The sequence below is a fragment of the Ambystoma mexicanum genome, chromosome 6q, assembly GCF_040938575.1.
Source record: "Ambystoma mexicanum isolate Mex_15411 chromosome 6q, UKY_AmexF1_1, whole genome shotgun sequence".
NCBI classification, from domain to species: Eukaryota; Metazoa; Chordata; class Amphibia; order Caudata; family Ambystomatidae; genus Ambystoma; species Ambystoma mexicanum.
In genome coordinates, this window is record NC_090937.1 from 124,498,404 (window position 1) to 124,516,398 (window position 17,995).

Below are 17,995 nucleotides of genomic sequence, written 5' to 3' on the forward strand. Positions count from 1 at the left end.
CGTGCCGATGTTCAAGAAGGGTGATCGGTTGAAACCATAAAACTGCCACCCAATTACCCTGTTCGATGTGCTAGGAATTTGTTTTGCCTCTGTTCTGCTAAAATGATTAAATGACTGGCGATTACAACTGGGAACCTGGACTGTAGACAAACAGGCTTTGTCAAAGGCATTGGGTGTAGCCACAACTTGCTTTTGATGAGCCTGATGAAGATGCAGACCATCAGAGGAGATTGCAAAATATATCTCGCTTGCATTAATCTTCAAAGCGCATTTGATAGTTTAGTCAGAGAATGCATATGAATGGAAAAGCATGAGGCGGAATGCCCTCCAGACTTGTTAAATGCTATTAAAGATCTTTACTCAGGAACTTCATTACAGGTCAGATTAAGCCAAGAAGGTAATCTGACTGAAACCATTCCGACTCACAATGGGCTAAAACAAGGCTGTCCCATAGCGGCATTCCTGTTTAACTTCTACATTTCCGACGTGAGACACATCATCGACCCGGCACCGTCATGTTCGCCAAAAATAAACGGCCAAATGATAGGGTGGCTAATCTATGCCAATGATTTGGTGGTGCTGGACAGAACCTCTAGAGGTTTATAGAATAAACTAAATGCACTCCAACTCTATGTAACTCAAAATGAGTAAAAACTTCTAAAAAATCTAAGTCACTGGGATGGCATATAAAAAAACATGGCCTGCAAGCAACACCAGCGATTAAATACATGGGAGAAATGATTAGTGAAAACGCGATTGAATCCCATTGGAAAGACTGCTTAAAGGGCAAACTAAAATACCTGACAGCCCAACCATAGATAATTGGGCGAAAATATTGGAAATTCTCATTGGTTCCAATTGTTCAATTTTACAATCAAAAAGTAGTCTCAGTTATAACCTATGCAAATAACAAGGGGGTTCCTGGGAGACTCTCTGCCAGACATTAGTCCTGGTTACAAGAGCCTTACCCAGAGTCTTTAGCTCACTATCTTTCACAGAGAAGAAATATCCCAAACATATCAGTCTCTGTCCTGCCCTGGGGCAGTCCAGCACCGAAATGCTAGACAATTCTCCTCTGAACAAGAGTACCAACAGCAACCCCAGACACGTGTTTCGGTCTGGTTGAACGTCATCAGTAGGGTGTAGCTGTGCCTCTCTAAGAATAGTGAGCAGGACACCCCTTGTTAATTTCCAGTTGTAACCTATGCAGCTGAGGCATGTCTTGGACTACCGTGGAAGACATGGGATAGGCTGGAAAGTAAATTCTGGCATGCACGGCACTACGGAGAGAAACCTGTCAGTCGGAAGCAGCCTCATTGACGAGAGAGATGAGGGACGAAGAGAGGTGCGGCTTGACTCTGCCAGCTCGTAAACTCGTAATCCCATGTTCAGTGGTGCTTTCCTCTAACCTTCCCTCTGAGAGAGTGGAGACTGCAGCGTTTGCAGCACAACCGGTAGCTGTTGGCTGCGGTCAGAAAGCCAGTCAGAAGGCCGGTGGGAAACCAGCTTGTGGCGCGGTTTGTGCAGAGGAGTGACTGGTGCCAGGTGCAGGTGACAAGGGTGAGACCTTTTTTGGTGGAATAAGCCCACTGCGGAGTGTCTTCGGGAGTTCCGTGTGCTCCCTGTGCTCCCTGTGCTCCCTGTTCTCCCTATTTGTGTTTGGTGTGTGTTGGTGGAAGGTAGTGCATATGGTGTGGCCCATTAAGTTGTGTAGGGGTGCCGCCTCTGCCACGCCAAGGGCCTTGGTAACACGAGCTCGCTCACGGCACTTCCTATCTGAACCTGGAACTATGATGTTCCATGCTGAATCCGTGGAGGATGTAAGTACTGTACACTGCTGCTCTAAAATGGTGGTTGGACAGATGGATTTAAATGATGTATTGTCCACCAAACATCATAAGTGCGGCCAGATTGATGATCTGGTAAGTGGTCAAACTTCTGATGCAATGTTTTCAGTTCCGATGGTTACTGAGCAATCAGGGAAACATGTTAAAGGTTACCAACTGAGGTTTACTGTAAAGACTGAAAACACTGAGCAGCAGCAGAACCAGCTGAGCTGTGCTCAACAAGAAGGTGAACAAAATAGCTGCCGGGACTTAACAGAGACTGCTAAGCAAAGCAATATCTTAGCAAAGGTGCTTTGCTGGAAAAAAACAACAAGGGACTTAATAGGTGCGCCAAGTTTAAGAGCAAACCCGCCCTCATTACGTGTGTTAGCATTTCATATGGCCGACAGTATCAGTAAATCCCACGTGAAGCAGGGGATTGTTGGCACGAACTATACACCACAAAGCACATCAGGAAACACACAGGGGTGGAGAAGGGAGCCAGAAACTGTGTGTGACCATTGAGGATGATGTATTTGTTAACACAGAGGTGCGGCCAGCTTCATTAGAGTTGGCTGTTGGTGGTAGGCAGTCATGGAAGGAGCCTTTACCTCAGGATGAGGTGACAAACGAAAGCGGAAATTCTATATTAGTAGCCAACAAGTTAATTTGTGATTTACGAAACATGAATGCATCGATAAGTGGTGGCCACTTGATGGCTAATCTTGCAAAGGAGTCTGCGGTTGCGGCAGATGTTGCAAGCGAAAAAACTAATTGGATGACTTTGGAAAAGGAAAAAATTGATTACTCTGTTGCTCAACAGTCCTACCACCCAAATAAGAGGAGAAGATTAGACTCTAGTCAGAATAAGAAAATCCCAAGTTCCCAAAACACAAAACTGCCTAGTAGGCAGTTATCAAATATTATTGACCAAAGCTTAGTGAATGATACAATAAGAGTTAATCGAACAAGCTTGTGAGTGGACCCTTCTGAAGGGCCCACTGAGACTTCTTCTGGCTCAGACTCATCAATAATAGAAAGAAAGTTCCCGAAAATCAGGCTACTAACCCGCATAACTAATAAAGTGAACTCTCTAGATAATGAGAGGAAGCAAACTGATTGTTTTCAGCTGGTGGAACAGGTGATTAATGAGCTAAGGCCAAATATAACATCTGCTCTTGTGATCACAGTTGCCCCATTGATGAAACTATATGAAAATCTTCATGAAAGCGTTAAAGATCAAAATACACTTATAGCAATGGTGAATGCAATGCTGCAGGAAACGAGAATTCATGCATTAAACGAGTGTAAGAACACTGAAATGACGGCGAAACAGCTAAAAGAACAACTAAAAAATAATGATGAGAAGAAACGGCTTCTAGCAGAACTTGCTAGAGAAGTAATAATCATTTTGAAAAGACAACAAGTAAATTGTGACGTTAAATTACAATAGACAACGCAAGAGGGAATGCCTGGCCACTTTATTAATGCAAAGCTTGCGCTTCAAAAGACAGCAGGAAAGCAAAATGAAACCTTAACTGAGCAGATGACAGTTGCTGATTCAACAAGGGCGAATAATAAATCATACCCGGTAACCTCCACGGAATCAAGTAATGGTGAAGTAAATAACCAAGACGAGGATCAAAGTGTAAACGAAAAAGCTGTGTATATTGATGCAGAGCGAATCATAGTCGAAGTGAACAACGTGCTGCTGTCTACCTCGGCCATGGCTAGCGGCTTAGCTAAAGATCCTAATGCCACCCGGAAACAAAAATCTGTGATTCCACAGGATAAAGATGAGCCATATTCTATTTTTTCTAATGCAAAATAAAATTGAGGTAAAATCCAAAGTGCTGGCAAAAAAGACAAGAAAAACAAAAAATATGCTGAATAGGAAAAATATTCAATCCAATAATTCCTGTAAATTCTTGCGGAATATCAAATCATTAAACGTGATGATACAAACCGAGGTAAAACAAAAGACCAGTGTTACCAAGAGCACCATCGAAGAGCGACAAAGTAACGAAATTCCCTCAGATTAACGACAAATTGAAGATGATCGTATAACGGAAGAATTAATGAATCTTTCAACGTATCATATACAATGTGTTGACACAGAAACTGAATCAGAGGATGAAAATGAGGTGGAATTAGTTTATGGGCAACAAAGTAAGCTTGACCACCAAATGGAACCAGTTCAGGAGATGGATCGACAAAGAGTCTGTACAATGGAAATAACACCTAAAAAAGATAAGAAGGAAACGATTGATAATGCTCATGATTTACTAGATCTGAATAATTTTTTTACATTAGACCAGAGGAGAGACTTAGTGGCCCTAAAGGCCATGAGAACTTCAAACACTCAATTTGACACAATGGGGGAATGCCTAAATAGATGTGGAAACAACCCTATCATACAGGGAGTAAAACATTTTAATGTACGAGATGAAATAAAAGCTGGTAAAGAATCTTGGCATGAAGACAAAAGGCAGCCCAGTATAAAACAACGACAACTGGAGACTAAAAGCAAATCAATAACGACAAACTATTGCCTCTTATTTGAAAGAATCTTTCAAGATAATGACAGATTAATTTTGAATAGATTTAACGTCCTACAGCTTTTCAAACTGATTCCCCAGTTAAGAGCTGTATTAACTAATGACATTAAGAAGGTGGAATTTGTAGATGAAAAACGACAGAAAACGACACATCTATTGAAGAGTGATAAGAGACATAATCATAGCGAATTGTCCTGCTTTAAACTTGCATGGTTTTGATATCAAGGTAGTGGAACCAGCTGAATTGAGTTCTAAAATGATGAAAACCGATTATGGGGAGAAGACAGACTCGTGAATAATGACAAAGGATAACAGTACACAAATTATATCGATGAGTAAGACCTTAGAACCGGTATCAATAAATATGATCAATGCACGTGCTAGTGGGATTGAAAGCCATAAGTCTAAGGAGTTGATGAAGGATGGGAAGAAACCAATTAAAATTACATTTGCTTGCAATGAAAGTGATAAAATATTCTCTAAAATCCCTGATAAAACCACAGATGAAAATAACACCCAAGATCAGTGGACCTGGCTGGCTAGAAGTCTAAATCTAAGAACAGACAGTTAATGCCAGGAAAAGAATGAATCCAAGTCATTGCAGATAGGCTCCTGGAATACAAGAGGGTAAATACATTTGTTTAATACTAAGCCAGGAATAATTGACACATTGGACATTATATGTCTTCAGGAAACCTGGCTCATCGATCCGCCATTTGCCGAGAGTTTTGAGGTTGCAGTGAATCCAGCAATTAAGAATCGAAGAGGGACAGCCAACGGCTGGACTGATAACAATGGTCAAACTACAACATGGCCTAAGGATTGAAGAGGCAATAAATCACTCGCCCTACTTACAACAAATAAATATTCAATTGCAGGATAAAGGTCACGATGATAAATTGAAGCTGTACATAATTAATATCTATTGGCAGCATGAAGCAACAAATGAGTGGGAATTCATGGATCTAATTAGTGATGTAATTGAATCAATCTTTTCTGATGATGAGCAGGCAAAAATCATATGTGGAGTTTTAAACATGGAGTGTATTACGTTACGTTGAGCGAGGCAAAGATTTCCAAGCAAAAAGATCAAATTAAAACAGCTTGAAGGGAAGAAATGGAATGTAGAAGAATGCTCCGATTGAACGGAAATATCAGAGGTGATATTCCCCCAAATCAAACATGGCAACGAGAGAACTCATATTCAATAGTAGACTATTTCTATGTCATGGAGAACCTAATGGGAAAGATACAAAATTGAAGAGTTATTCCCATGATGCATAGTGACCACGATCTGGTCAAAGTAGAGATTAAATATCCATGTTTGATGGGTCAAAATAAATGAAACCTGGCTGTTGAGGAAGTGCCTGGGCGAAATAGAATAAGAATCAACCATGATCAAATTATAGACCTTACACAGTTATTATCTGGAACAATGCCAAGTGCCATAAAGGATCGAATTGAATACCCAGTGTTTCTCCAGATGTTTGTGGAGACTAAAAGAGAAAAAAAAAGACAGCTCTTTTAAGAACAAACACGTTTATGACACTCAAGTGATGACGAAAAAACAAGAAATGCAGAAAGAAATTAGGAAGCTGAAAAACAACTCAGAGTGTGACGATAAAAGCAAAGCTAAGCAAGTAAGAAAGAAATATAAAAACTGGATAGTTTCCCACAAATTAATTATGCTACAGAGGGACTCTGAGGAAATGTTAAAAAGCCTGAAGCAAAGAAATACTACAACTTTTTGGGGCATCGTTAACAACATGGAGGCCACCCAACAAGCAATGCAAATTAACATGGTATCGGAAGCTCAATGGAGTGATCATTGCTCGTCATTATTCAAAAAGAGAATGAAGATCGAATTTAAACAATTCGAATTTCCAGGGCCATGGGATCTCTGTTTCACTAAATCCGAAATTTTGGGAAATATTTTAAGACTGAGTAGTTCTAGGGCACCCGGACCCGACGGCCTGACGAAAGCTGTTCTTAAACAACATCCAAAAGAATAGGCAGAGTTTTGTGGCAATCTATTTAACAACATTGCCTCCGAAAAAGTCTTCTGGTATCATGGAAAAGTGCCATAATAGTACCGGTTTTTAAAAAAGGTTCACAATCTGAACCAACAAATTATAGGCCCATAGCCTTATTAGACGTTGTGGGAATAATCTTCGCCTCGCAATTACTTAAGAGGTCGGCAACGTGGATAACACAAAGCAAGATTTTCGATGTCTGTCAGACTGGATTTGTGAAGGGTATTGGCTGTGGGCTAAACGTATTCCTTATTAATTTGCTAAAGATGGAGGCCATTAATAAAAGGACGAAAGTATATGTAGCCTTCATTGATATGGCCCAAGATTTCGATAACATCGATAGCGAACTACTATGGATCAAGATGTACGGGTTGAAATGCCCGCCTTATGTGCTGCTGGCTATCAAGGAACTATACTCCAAGACTGAAGTAAACGTAAGGCTTGACCAAAGTGGAACCTTATCAACAGCCATAATTACAACTAGAGGCATAAAGCAAAGTTTCCCCGTGGGAGAAAGACTTTTCAACTTATTTATTTCAGACGTTGGAGTGGCAATGGACGAAGTAAGATCATTCACACCTATGATTAATGGGCACAAAATAAGTTACATGATCTACGCCGATGATATTGTCATTTTTGACGTTACACCAATAGGCCTTCAGAGAAAACTTTAGGCATTACAGCAATACTCAGAGAAAAATGGTCTAACGATCAACCCAGCAAAAACAGAGATATTGGTAATTCAGAATTTAGTAGGAGTAAACAAACACACTGGAAAAAGTTTCATGTGGTCGATTGGCAAAACTCCATTAAGCTGGACAACTGAGGCATCCTATCTGGGAGTGTCAATGAACTGGTACTTAAATGATGACTCTATGGTACTAAAAATACAACCAAAATGTAAATTTGTGGCTGCACAGGATGCTGTAATTAATAAGAAATATGGAAACTTCAGTTTGAAACCAGCATTGGAGTTTTATAAATCGAAGGTCATTACAGCTGTGATCTTTGTTGAAGAAGTGATGCTGGGTTGCCCATACTCATTATGGTCCTGGTGTGAAAACGTTTATTGGACAAAAGTGTTAATGATACCAAGATGCACTCCAACTGCTTGTATTAGATATGAGCTTGGTCTAACCTCAATAAATGCAAAAGTAACATGGCAGATGCTCTGCCTCTATAGGAAAGTATGCGGAGCCAACGATTTGCTGCAATTCAAAATACTGAACACAGTATCACAAAGGGCAATGGGTAAATCGATCTTAAACGAATGGACACAATCTAGTGATTTTATCCTTAGCCAATTGCAAATGACTACTGAAATCTTGATACATAATCCAAATGCTGTTAAAAATAAATTGTGGATTTAGGATTGGTGTGAGAACTCTGAGCAAAGAGCACAGCATAGATGCATGGCTGAAGTGGCCCCAGAGGCAAGAGCGATGAACACGTTGCCTGGGTATCTAAACATTTTTCCATGTGCGAAAAAGAGGATATTTTTAAAATTCCGGCTCAATCTGTTTCAGACAAGAGCGGCAAGGAAGTTCAGAACAAAAGGGGGTTCTGCTGCAAATGTCTGTAGGTTCTGTGAGAAAGAAAATGAGACTCTAAAGCATTTGGTGTTATATTGCACGAAATGATGTGACCTAAGAACTACTCATATGGGGAGGATACTCGTAAAGTGTGAGCTCTGGAATGGTGAAGACTGGTGGAAGTACTTGGCAGGAGGCTCTGATAAAGAATTGACCTATGCCCTGATCTTTTTCCTAGACAAATTAGAAGTTCATCTAATGAGGCAAAAGGGCTAAAGTGAACAGTACTATCCTTCCCAGTTAAAGTAATGTGTTGTATGTTGTGCACAGTTTTTATAATAAGGTGATGATCCTCTTTTTCTTCTTTTCTTTTCCTCTTTTGATTAAGGATTGTTAATTGTGAAAACATTTTATGACATGATTTTTATATTTTAAACGTTTGTAATAACCTGTATAAAATAAAATAAAATAAAAAATGTAAAAAAAATTCTGGCATACCATCCTCCATCTGCCGAACGCAGTTCCTATTGCCATCATCCGTCACAAGATTGGTCTCTTATCTCTCTACCTTAGAGTAAAATGAAAATCGTTATTACTCTTCAGTAAAACACAATCACTGAACTGCCCGATTCAATTTAATGTGTTATTACCGAAAAAGGACGCTTCCACGGATTGGGAGCTGGACTTGTGGGCCAAATCTTGTCAATCCCTGCTTTCTGAAGTTGAAATCCTCTGCCAGAATCCTGCCTATGTAAAAATAATTTTATGGGTGAATGATTGGAGAATCAAGGAAACAATTTGATAAACCTCCAAAGTCCATGCTCTTTCAAAAACCTGGACAACCTGTGACGCCACCGTATCTCTCTAAATTCCTAAATCCCAAACATCGGAATTTATTTTTAAGATTTTGTCTTAATATTCTACATAATAGAACCACATTATGTAGATATGGACTAGCCCCCCGCCCCCCAAATGCAACATGTTGACTATGCAATGGAGAAGTTGAATCTTTAAAGCATTTAATCCTATTTTGTCCTGAACTACGAAGTTTGGGAACTGTGTAGCTGTATAACCAACTGTGCCCAAAATCTTTATTGGATGCAGAGGCATGGTGGGAGGCTTTATACCGGGGGAGAATGTTGGGTGGCGATGTGCACTGGTATTATACTTGGAAACTGTTTTTAAAAAAAATCTGAAATATAAGATATGGGGAAGGGAAAAGGAATAGGACAAGCTATGATTGGCAAAAAATGTGTAATTAACTGCACGCTTATAATAAAAAATAAACAAATACATTTAAAAAAATAAAGTGGTTTTTCCCCTTTTTCAACCACCCCGCAAATAGTTCATCTAATTCATCGTGAATGTCAACGAGAGCAAGATTTACAACATTCCATTATACATTCACAACCAGGAAATTGGTGTCCAGAGTAGGAAAAAAGATGTTAATTGCTAGTAAATCATTTGCCATGGTTGCAACCTCATTATGTATGTTGTATGCAGCTCAAGTTAAGATCAACAGCAATTGCTAGACCACCGTTTGGGCGTCCTTTAGTGTCTCTGATAGCAATTTTACCGCATGTAAACCCTCCAGTTCAAAAGCGTTCATGGACATAGTATCCTGCAGGAGAATTACGTTTGCAGTGCCCATACAACTGTTCGAATTTCTGGATAATTTCAGAAATCCACAAACGTTCCAGGAAACCACCCTTAGCGGCCCCATGTTAAAGACAGTTATTCAAAGATTTGGACTTGTTGAACATCTTAATTGCGGCCTCCAGCCAATGCCAGTCCTCAGGCAAAGATTGTGTCCCCCCCACACCCCTGTTCCAGATAGAATAGAAGAGGTAGTTTCTGTCTGCTGTGCCTGTGACGATTGTGCCAAGAATCCTGCTATGTCACTTGGTGATTGTAATTCCAATAATCATAGCCCAAGGATTTGAAAGCTTCTCGGTTATTCCAAACGATCGGGGCTATCAGGTTACAGGTAAAGTAGCATACAAATCTCTACGCTCCTTGTTTTTGGAAAAGCTACCCTTTCAATGTTGTCTGGGCGTATTGCACATAGTGTAGGTATTGCCTGAAACCCTTTCAGCACTTGACCCCTGTTCATGTGCAGGTTGACACTCGGTTGCGGGTTCATCACCCAACCCATGGTCGAGCCTTTAAATTTAACATTAACTGCTTCATCCAGGAGTACAGCTGGGCCAAGCACCGGCAACCTTGTATTGTGCCCTCGGTCCATTTCTGGATTTTGTGTCACAAGAGATTACAAGGAGACCATGACCCCGGTGGCATCTTTAGTTAGTTTTAAGGACTCTTCCACAGTGGAAGACACCACTTAGCTACTTACGACAGGTTTTTCCAGAAACGTGGTTATTTTACTTTGCTTTTTCTTTGAGTCCTTCTTCAAGACCTTACCCCTAAACGCAGTACTCCCATCAAGGTTATCCCGTGTTGGCTGGTTCACGGCCGGATCTATGACCGTGTCCTTTTCCAACAAAGCATCAATAAACTTTTGAGAGTTTTTCCACTTGTTTGAGTTGCGGACCAGAAGGTTCTTACTTTTCTTCGTCTGCCGAAAATTTTAATTTTCTTCATTGCCCACGGATACTACCTTGAGCAACCGAGCCACTATTTGTTGGTTCAAGACATTCCGGGCAACCCAGTATTTCAATGTTATCTTCCTCGCTCAGAGGGCTGGTGACCGCCTGATGCTCCTCAGCCCCCATGAGACAGCACTCCACTAATAGAGGTGGACTGCCTGCTGCCTTGCTCTGCCTCACCGATGTGTACACCAATGACACCCCCTGTAGTTCCTCTTTGCCAACGGGGGTTGGTGTTTGGGTGTTTTGTTGGTGTTTTTCGGGTGTATTGTTATCACATCTAACACATGTAGGAATGTGAGGTTTACAGAGTAGCCGGGATCCAGCCAGTTTATCCAATAGTAGTTTAACATTCAGGTCCACTGTAGCAGTTTAGAAGCATTTTCCTACGTCACTTCTTCACTAAAGTCTTAATAGCGACTCCAGAACGCGGTGAAGTGCTGAGATTGAAGCTGACCCCAAGGAATCTATCTGAGGCAGTATTTTAGAGTCACGCAGCAAAGTGATATTTCGGGGGGTAAAGTAGTCTTCATTTAAGGGTCATTTGAGAATGGGCCTCGGCCTGCCAAGGAATTTATTTTGGGACTCGAAGTCGAACCCTGTGTTATTGAGCCAGACATGATGGTTTCCAGACTGAGTTTCAACCCTGTTTTCCCCAGCCGATAATCTCGTTTGGTAATTCCCTCCATGTCTTGGCAGAGATGCTCAAATGAATAATCCAGCACATAAGAATCTTCAAGCTGCACATTTGGGCCGCTCATGGCCCCCTTCTCTGCTTCCCTTTCAACAGCAGCCTCCAAGGGCAAATCTTGATCCTGAACCCTCTTTGAATTCTCTGCCACAGCTATAGCCAAAGAGGATAAGTGAAAGTGATCTTGGAGTTTCGCAGAGCTGTGTTTACACTTGTGGTTTTCTGCCCCACCGCCATTTTGCATAACAATTGAAGTGTTGCTGTTGGAATGAAAACTATGCTCAACTATGGAACTAGATGGCAGGCTACTATTTACCAACACCTCCAAGTACACGAGAGCGTGTCGTGTGAACCTGAACAAACAAGAAGAGGCTGGACCTTGCCGCCACCATCCTCCCCCTGCTTTCCACTTACACCATTTTGTACGTGTGTTGTACTCTGATCAATGAGTAGTGCAAGAGGGATTGATTCTGCGTTGAGGCAGACATGTGTGGCTGTGCAAAATGCCTTCACCTGCACGTCAGCCTGTGTCAAGTCCGTCAAAGCCTGCTCTTCTTGGGCTTTGAAGGCAGCCAAGCCCTTTTCCGTGATAATGAGTCTTCCACTTCTAAAATTTGACAGTCAGTCAATAAAGCCAAACGCCCTTGCAAAACACAAGATAGTCTTACCAGTGTATTGGCGTCTCTTCCCCCTCGACGCCCACGGCCCACAAGACCACTTTCCAACCTCTTGCACCCTGCGTCCTTCTCCCCGCTGGACTGGCACTTTTGTAGGTAACTGGTCGCAGATAACGGTAGGCTCCGTCCAGCAAACAGTCAGTAAAGAAAGACCAACAAGGAAAATAGCTCACAAGATCACTTTCCAGCCATTCGCAGTCTGTGTCAGAAACAAGGCCTTTGGCTAGCTACACTCGATCCACAGCACCAGGTGTGTCCCTTCCTTCCCAAGTACCTTCACATTATATGCTTTTCCCAATAACAAATATTTTAAAAGAATTTGTTGATTCTGTAGGTGTTTATGAAACATACAGTGGTAGTGCCACTGTGTAATTCTCTTGATCACGGAGGCCATGCTGTAACCCTATAGCTATTTTACAGTGGCAATACTGTTCATTTTTGTCACAGATGCCAAGTGACTAAATGCAGTGTTCATGTTGATTCACTTCAAAGACATGTGCAGTGTTGTGAACTTTCACAGGAGGACTGCCTGTGGTGCTTTCGTGCTCAGGTACATACATATTGTTGGTGACCAACTGGTAGTCTTTTGTAAGTGTCAGACTGTACTGTGACACAAACGTACTCTACCATATCTTTCAGCAGGTGTGCACTGATATATCACCAGTTGCAAACGTCAAGCCTGCACAAGCAGTACTCCCATTTTAAACTGTGTAGGACAATGCAAAAGTTCCTTTATGTGATGTTCATAGATCACCCTTGTATGGAACACTGATGCAGGTTTTCTGCACTTTTAGGATCTGCACTGCTGCCCCCCACTCCCAATGCTGCTGCCCTTTCATCCCACCATGGGATGTGCTCCTCAATGCTACTTGTGCAACTGCTGATAATATGCACATTGGTTCCTCTACGTTGGCCTGATAAACACCTGTCCATGAGATTTCCTCATGATAAACATCATACATATTCTGGCACTGTGAACAAACATTGTTTATTGCAGAGTGGGCATAGCAAGTCCCAGCAGGCCGCTGAGTTCAGCACCTGAGCATGTCAGACTGAAGTTTCAGGCGTCCCTCACTCTGCCAACCAATACACTAAGGAAGGTTAAATGATTGCCTTTAGTCCACATGCTTCAAGCAGGTCTTTCTCTGAGCCAAAAGTACTTGCCTCCCATGACCCTTTGTAGCTGATGGTAATCAGCGGCAATTCCATAGGGCTCACGTTCCCTCATCTACCAAAATGCAGTTGCTGGGTTTGTTGCACAAGGGGTAGAATTGATCTATTTGAGACACTTAGAGGTAGAGAGAGAAAAATAAATGGAGGGATTGACAGCTCTACTGCCTTGCACTATACACACAATACCCCACAGAGGACTGCCACAGGCCTAGCCATTAGCGAATCAACACTAATCTACCCATGACTAAGCTCTCCTCTATAGCCCTATCACACTCTTTCACATCATCGGCTAACAAGACCCAAAGCGCTGTAGTCTATCAGATCCTGGGCTCTTTCCTAGGGATAACATACCCACTAAACCTCTGCTCCTGGATTGACACACAGGAACTGGTTACCCCCAACCTGCACCTATCAACAACTTAGGTTTCGCATCTGAGTTCAGTCACTGGGTTCAACAGTCATGTCACATAGGCAGGGTGTCAAAAGGAGGAGTGAGTGTGCTTGGGAAGATGCTGTAGAAATGATGGAAAAAGTGAATAAGGAACGTGAAGATCTATATCTTTGCTTTATGGTCTTTGCATCGAATATTTTCCATCAAAAATATTACATCAAAAAAATGTGCATCAAATGCATTTTTTTTACGGGCCACCCTAAAACCCTGTTTTTACCCTTTTAAACCCCCCCTAGAAATTAACCCTTTACTCTTTAAAAACATGCATTCAATGCATATTTTTTCGATGCAAATCCCTCGACGGAAAGTAATTCGATGGAAAGTCCATCAATGGATTCACCAGATACCATATCTTTTGCCACAGAGTCCATTCAATAACCTATGAGTGAACGGTTTCCTTTTTTTTCTTTTTTTTTGGTTTTGTTTAGTGTTGTTTAGTGTTGTAGTTGTGTGTTTAGGGTTCATCCGCTATATGTCCACTTATGAATTAGTAAATGTTGAAAGATGTGATTGTCATATTTAGTGCTCTAAAATTGTTACATCAGTTTAAATTGGGCAATATGATCATATTTATTTGATGTTTAATCAAATTTGAGTTTGTACAAGTGAAACGGTTGTCAAGTGTGTAGTGGATGTTTATATGAAAATCATAAATAAAGTTTGGAGAAAAAAAAGGAATGACAGAAAAAGTTATGGAGGAGAAGGCAGTTCTGGTCGGGATCTTTAAGCATGCTAGGGTGCTGTTTACACAGCATGCAAGGTTGCGGGGAAGGCATGAGTTGTTCCACCCCCAGTTCTTCTTCCATGATAAAGTGGACATCAGAATAGGTGACACCTGACAGGGCCCATATTTTGTCCTGAGCTGAATCTATGCCTCAAGCTGCCCGTGCCCCTTCTCTAAGATGCACAGTGTCCCTTTGAAGGGTACTTCTGGATGCATAGTTTGTTGTGCATCCTCTGCATCGAGATGTTTGGAGTGTGGAGTGTGGGAGCAACTCTGACAGGCCCGGCTCCAGGAATTTTCATCTGGGTGGGCCAGGGTTGTGACCGGGGGGCCCACATTCCATTGGGTGTGGGGCTAGGAGTACCCTATTCAAAGTGCTGGCCTTGATCCAGATTTCGCAGATCTGGAAAAATACATTTGCACCCCTTGATAAAAAAAGTACATAGCAAAAGAGAAGCAAGGAAAATAGTGTTGCAACATCAATCTACCTGTCTTCCCTTCCCATCTGCTCTCCCCTTTCTGTTATATCTGATCCTCCTTTACCTTTCACCTTCCAGGCACGTTTCTTCAGCTGCCCTAATCACTGTTCCCATTTACCTACCCTTTCACCTGTTCACACCAGCACCCAGCATGCATTTCCTGGCCTGGTTTAGGAGAACTGAGGGTGATGCCTCCTCCTCTTCCTCTGAGAGGGCTGAGCAGATGGTGTCTGGCCAACAATACCTTCCTGAGCACTGTGGCTATTCCCAGCAGGCCCCGGAGGGGATGCTTGTGCTTGCTCCATCCTATCATGAAAGATAGACCCCCCCACAATGCTGAAGCAAGGAATATGAGATTTTTTTTTCTACAAAATTACATTTTTTTCAAACTTCTTTTATTTCAAGAACAGAACATACCATGCCCAATCAATACAGGTAGTCTTGTTGATCTTAACAATATTTAGAGCACAGCAACATATCCTCCAATAACATACACATGTATACAATCCTCCCTTGACCCACCCATTCCACAAAGGCCCCCTCCTTTCCAACTGAACCCCTACAGTAGTCCTATTCTGAATGTCTCCCATCAATGATTCATGTCCAAAATTCAATTTTAAACACAAAATGTTATTTTTTTGTTGCATTTTTGCAGCACATTTTAATTGAGTTGAGAGTGCAAGGCTGTGCTAGGGTTGTAAGGGCTATATCAGGAGGTAGACGGTGTTGGTTGAGGGGTTTCCAGCCTCCTGGTATTGCTCCTGGTGGGGTATGGCATGAAGGAGCGGGTCTTGCTCCCCTGCCATGCCTCTACATCATTGTCTGGTACATACTGGTTATAAAATGCAACTGTCCGAGATAACTATTTGTTTGATGTATTTACTTTGATTTGGTATTGAATGACACAATTTTGTTCAATAAATGCGGCCTGGATATTTTCAAAGTTAGATGTGTGTGTGTGTTTGTGTTTGTGTCCTAATGACTGTGCTGGCCATCTATGAAACCATGAGTGAGGTTTTTTGGAATAGCTTATAATGCGAACTGAATCCCTTCTAGGGGCACCTAATTTTAACAGGTAAGGCATAGTGAAATTAAAAAATATGCTCAGGATCACACACTTTAGTTAAGTGGTAAAGCCATAATTTCAGCATAGCCTGAAATTTAGATATTTGACCACACATCTGCAGAGCTCAAGTTGGTACAAATATGTGTTGAAGGTTGGCTTTCAATAACTAAAATAATACTAAATGTTATACATATTACTTTAAAAATGCACAAGTCACATGATAAACCAACTTGAAAATGTATTCATCACTGTAGAAACATGTTGATGAAAAGATTAAGGTGGGGCATTTTGTTTTGAATCCTAAACTGCATAGAGTAGAATCTCCTGTTTGCACTTAATTTGCAAAAGGGGCCATTCATTAATTTTAATTGTTTCCACCAAGTACTGGAAAAGTAAAGAATAAAACAGGTGAATATCGCCTTTGCTCTTTACTTTACCACTACGTGTCTGGAAAAGTGTAAATCACTTCTACAATTAATGATTGTGGGAGTCATCCACAATGGATTCCTTTTTACTCTGTCCGCTTTTACCAGGCGTAAAAGTCAGGCAGATCTCATAGGAATCCGTTGGTTTTCAGCCAACTTAAAAATACATGCTGGTGGAATGCCAATCGGTTTCGGCAGGGGGCCCTTGTTAAGTCTGATCTCCTCTCCAACTTTACTTTTCAAATCATACAAAATCCTGCAGCTCATACAAAGTGGAGTTAAATGTATTTAGCGCCACTTCTTCCACTCCGCTTGACCTGGAAAATAATCCCCTATGACTGTAGCTTTATTTTCCCCATCCTGAATGGAAGCCTACAAGCTCCAGCATAGCAATCAATGAGAACTTACAAAAAATCTCTTACAGACACAAAGTGAAATGAAATGCATGTCAAGATTATTGTTTCACAAAGCTTGTTCTGTATCCCCTTAATTACTAATCACCCAACAATCACACTTAAACAGCTTCTTAAAACCCTATATATTTTTTTTAAGTGCCACAGCAATGGTCACTGCATTTTTACCTTTTCTCATCTCTGATTTATTTATTTATTTTAATTTCTAAAGCACTAGGACAATGGCCCGGAGGCATAAAATCGCTGACATGACATACAATAAAAAACATAAAGCTCAGCGAAGCCTAAGGAGAAACCTGAGAGAAACTAGTGGAGGTCAAGGGTCCATTTACTCAAAAGGCAAGGCTTTCAGGACACGTTTGAACCTGGGAAGACTGGCACACAGCCTCAAATCGGGCGGGAGAATATTCCCCAAATGAGGAATTGTGGCTGGGAAGCATCCATTTTGCACCTGTACCAGTTTAGCCTTTGGGGTGAAAAGCAACCCTGTTTTATTGGATCTTAGATTACGCCTGTTAGATAGCCACTTCAACTGTGCTGCCATATAAAAAGGGCTTATTCCATACATGCAAGCCTGTGAAATGCAAAGGGTACGAAACTTGATTCTCTTTGTAATGGGGAGCCAATGTAATGCTCTGCTTGCTGTTGATACATGATCTGTTTTACGCATCCCCATAACGACCCTAACTGCGTTGTTCTGGACAACTTGCAGACGATTGAGCTCTCCTTTGCCTACCCCAAGTAGACTGCTGCCACAGAAGTCCGGGCGGCTCCCAATGATCGCCCTGGCTAGGATGGCACAACTGGAGGGCTCAAGGAATGGCCTGAGTTGTGCCAAAAGTGTAATGTAGTATGTTGAGTTAGACACTAGGCCGCTAATATGGGACCTCATTGAGAGCTCTTTCTTGGTCAATAGTGACTCCCAAGGTTTTTATTGTTTTTTCAAAGTGGGGAGCAGACAGTCTGCGATTTGAAAGAATTAATAGGACTGATCAAGCTGGTGTCACTTGGGGCCGGTGCCCAGGATAGTAATCTCAGTTTTTGAGTTATTCAGGTCTAGGCCATTATGCAGCATCCAGAGCTGGATTTGGTTGTATGTGGCATTAATGACCTCAGTGTCTTTGGAGTGGTCACCTGATAAAGTGAAAAGACACTAAGTATCAACAGCATGTTTGGCATAGCACCTCCTGTTGTAAATAATCTGCCTCTGAGATATGTTAAAAAGATACAACTTCAATGGTAGGGCCTGTTCAGCCCTGGTGTTTGCATGTGAGGGGTGAGGGTAGAGCAGGGGAGGGGCATTGGCATTTGTCCATTGTCTAAATGTTAAATCCACCTCTG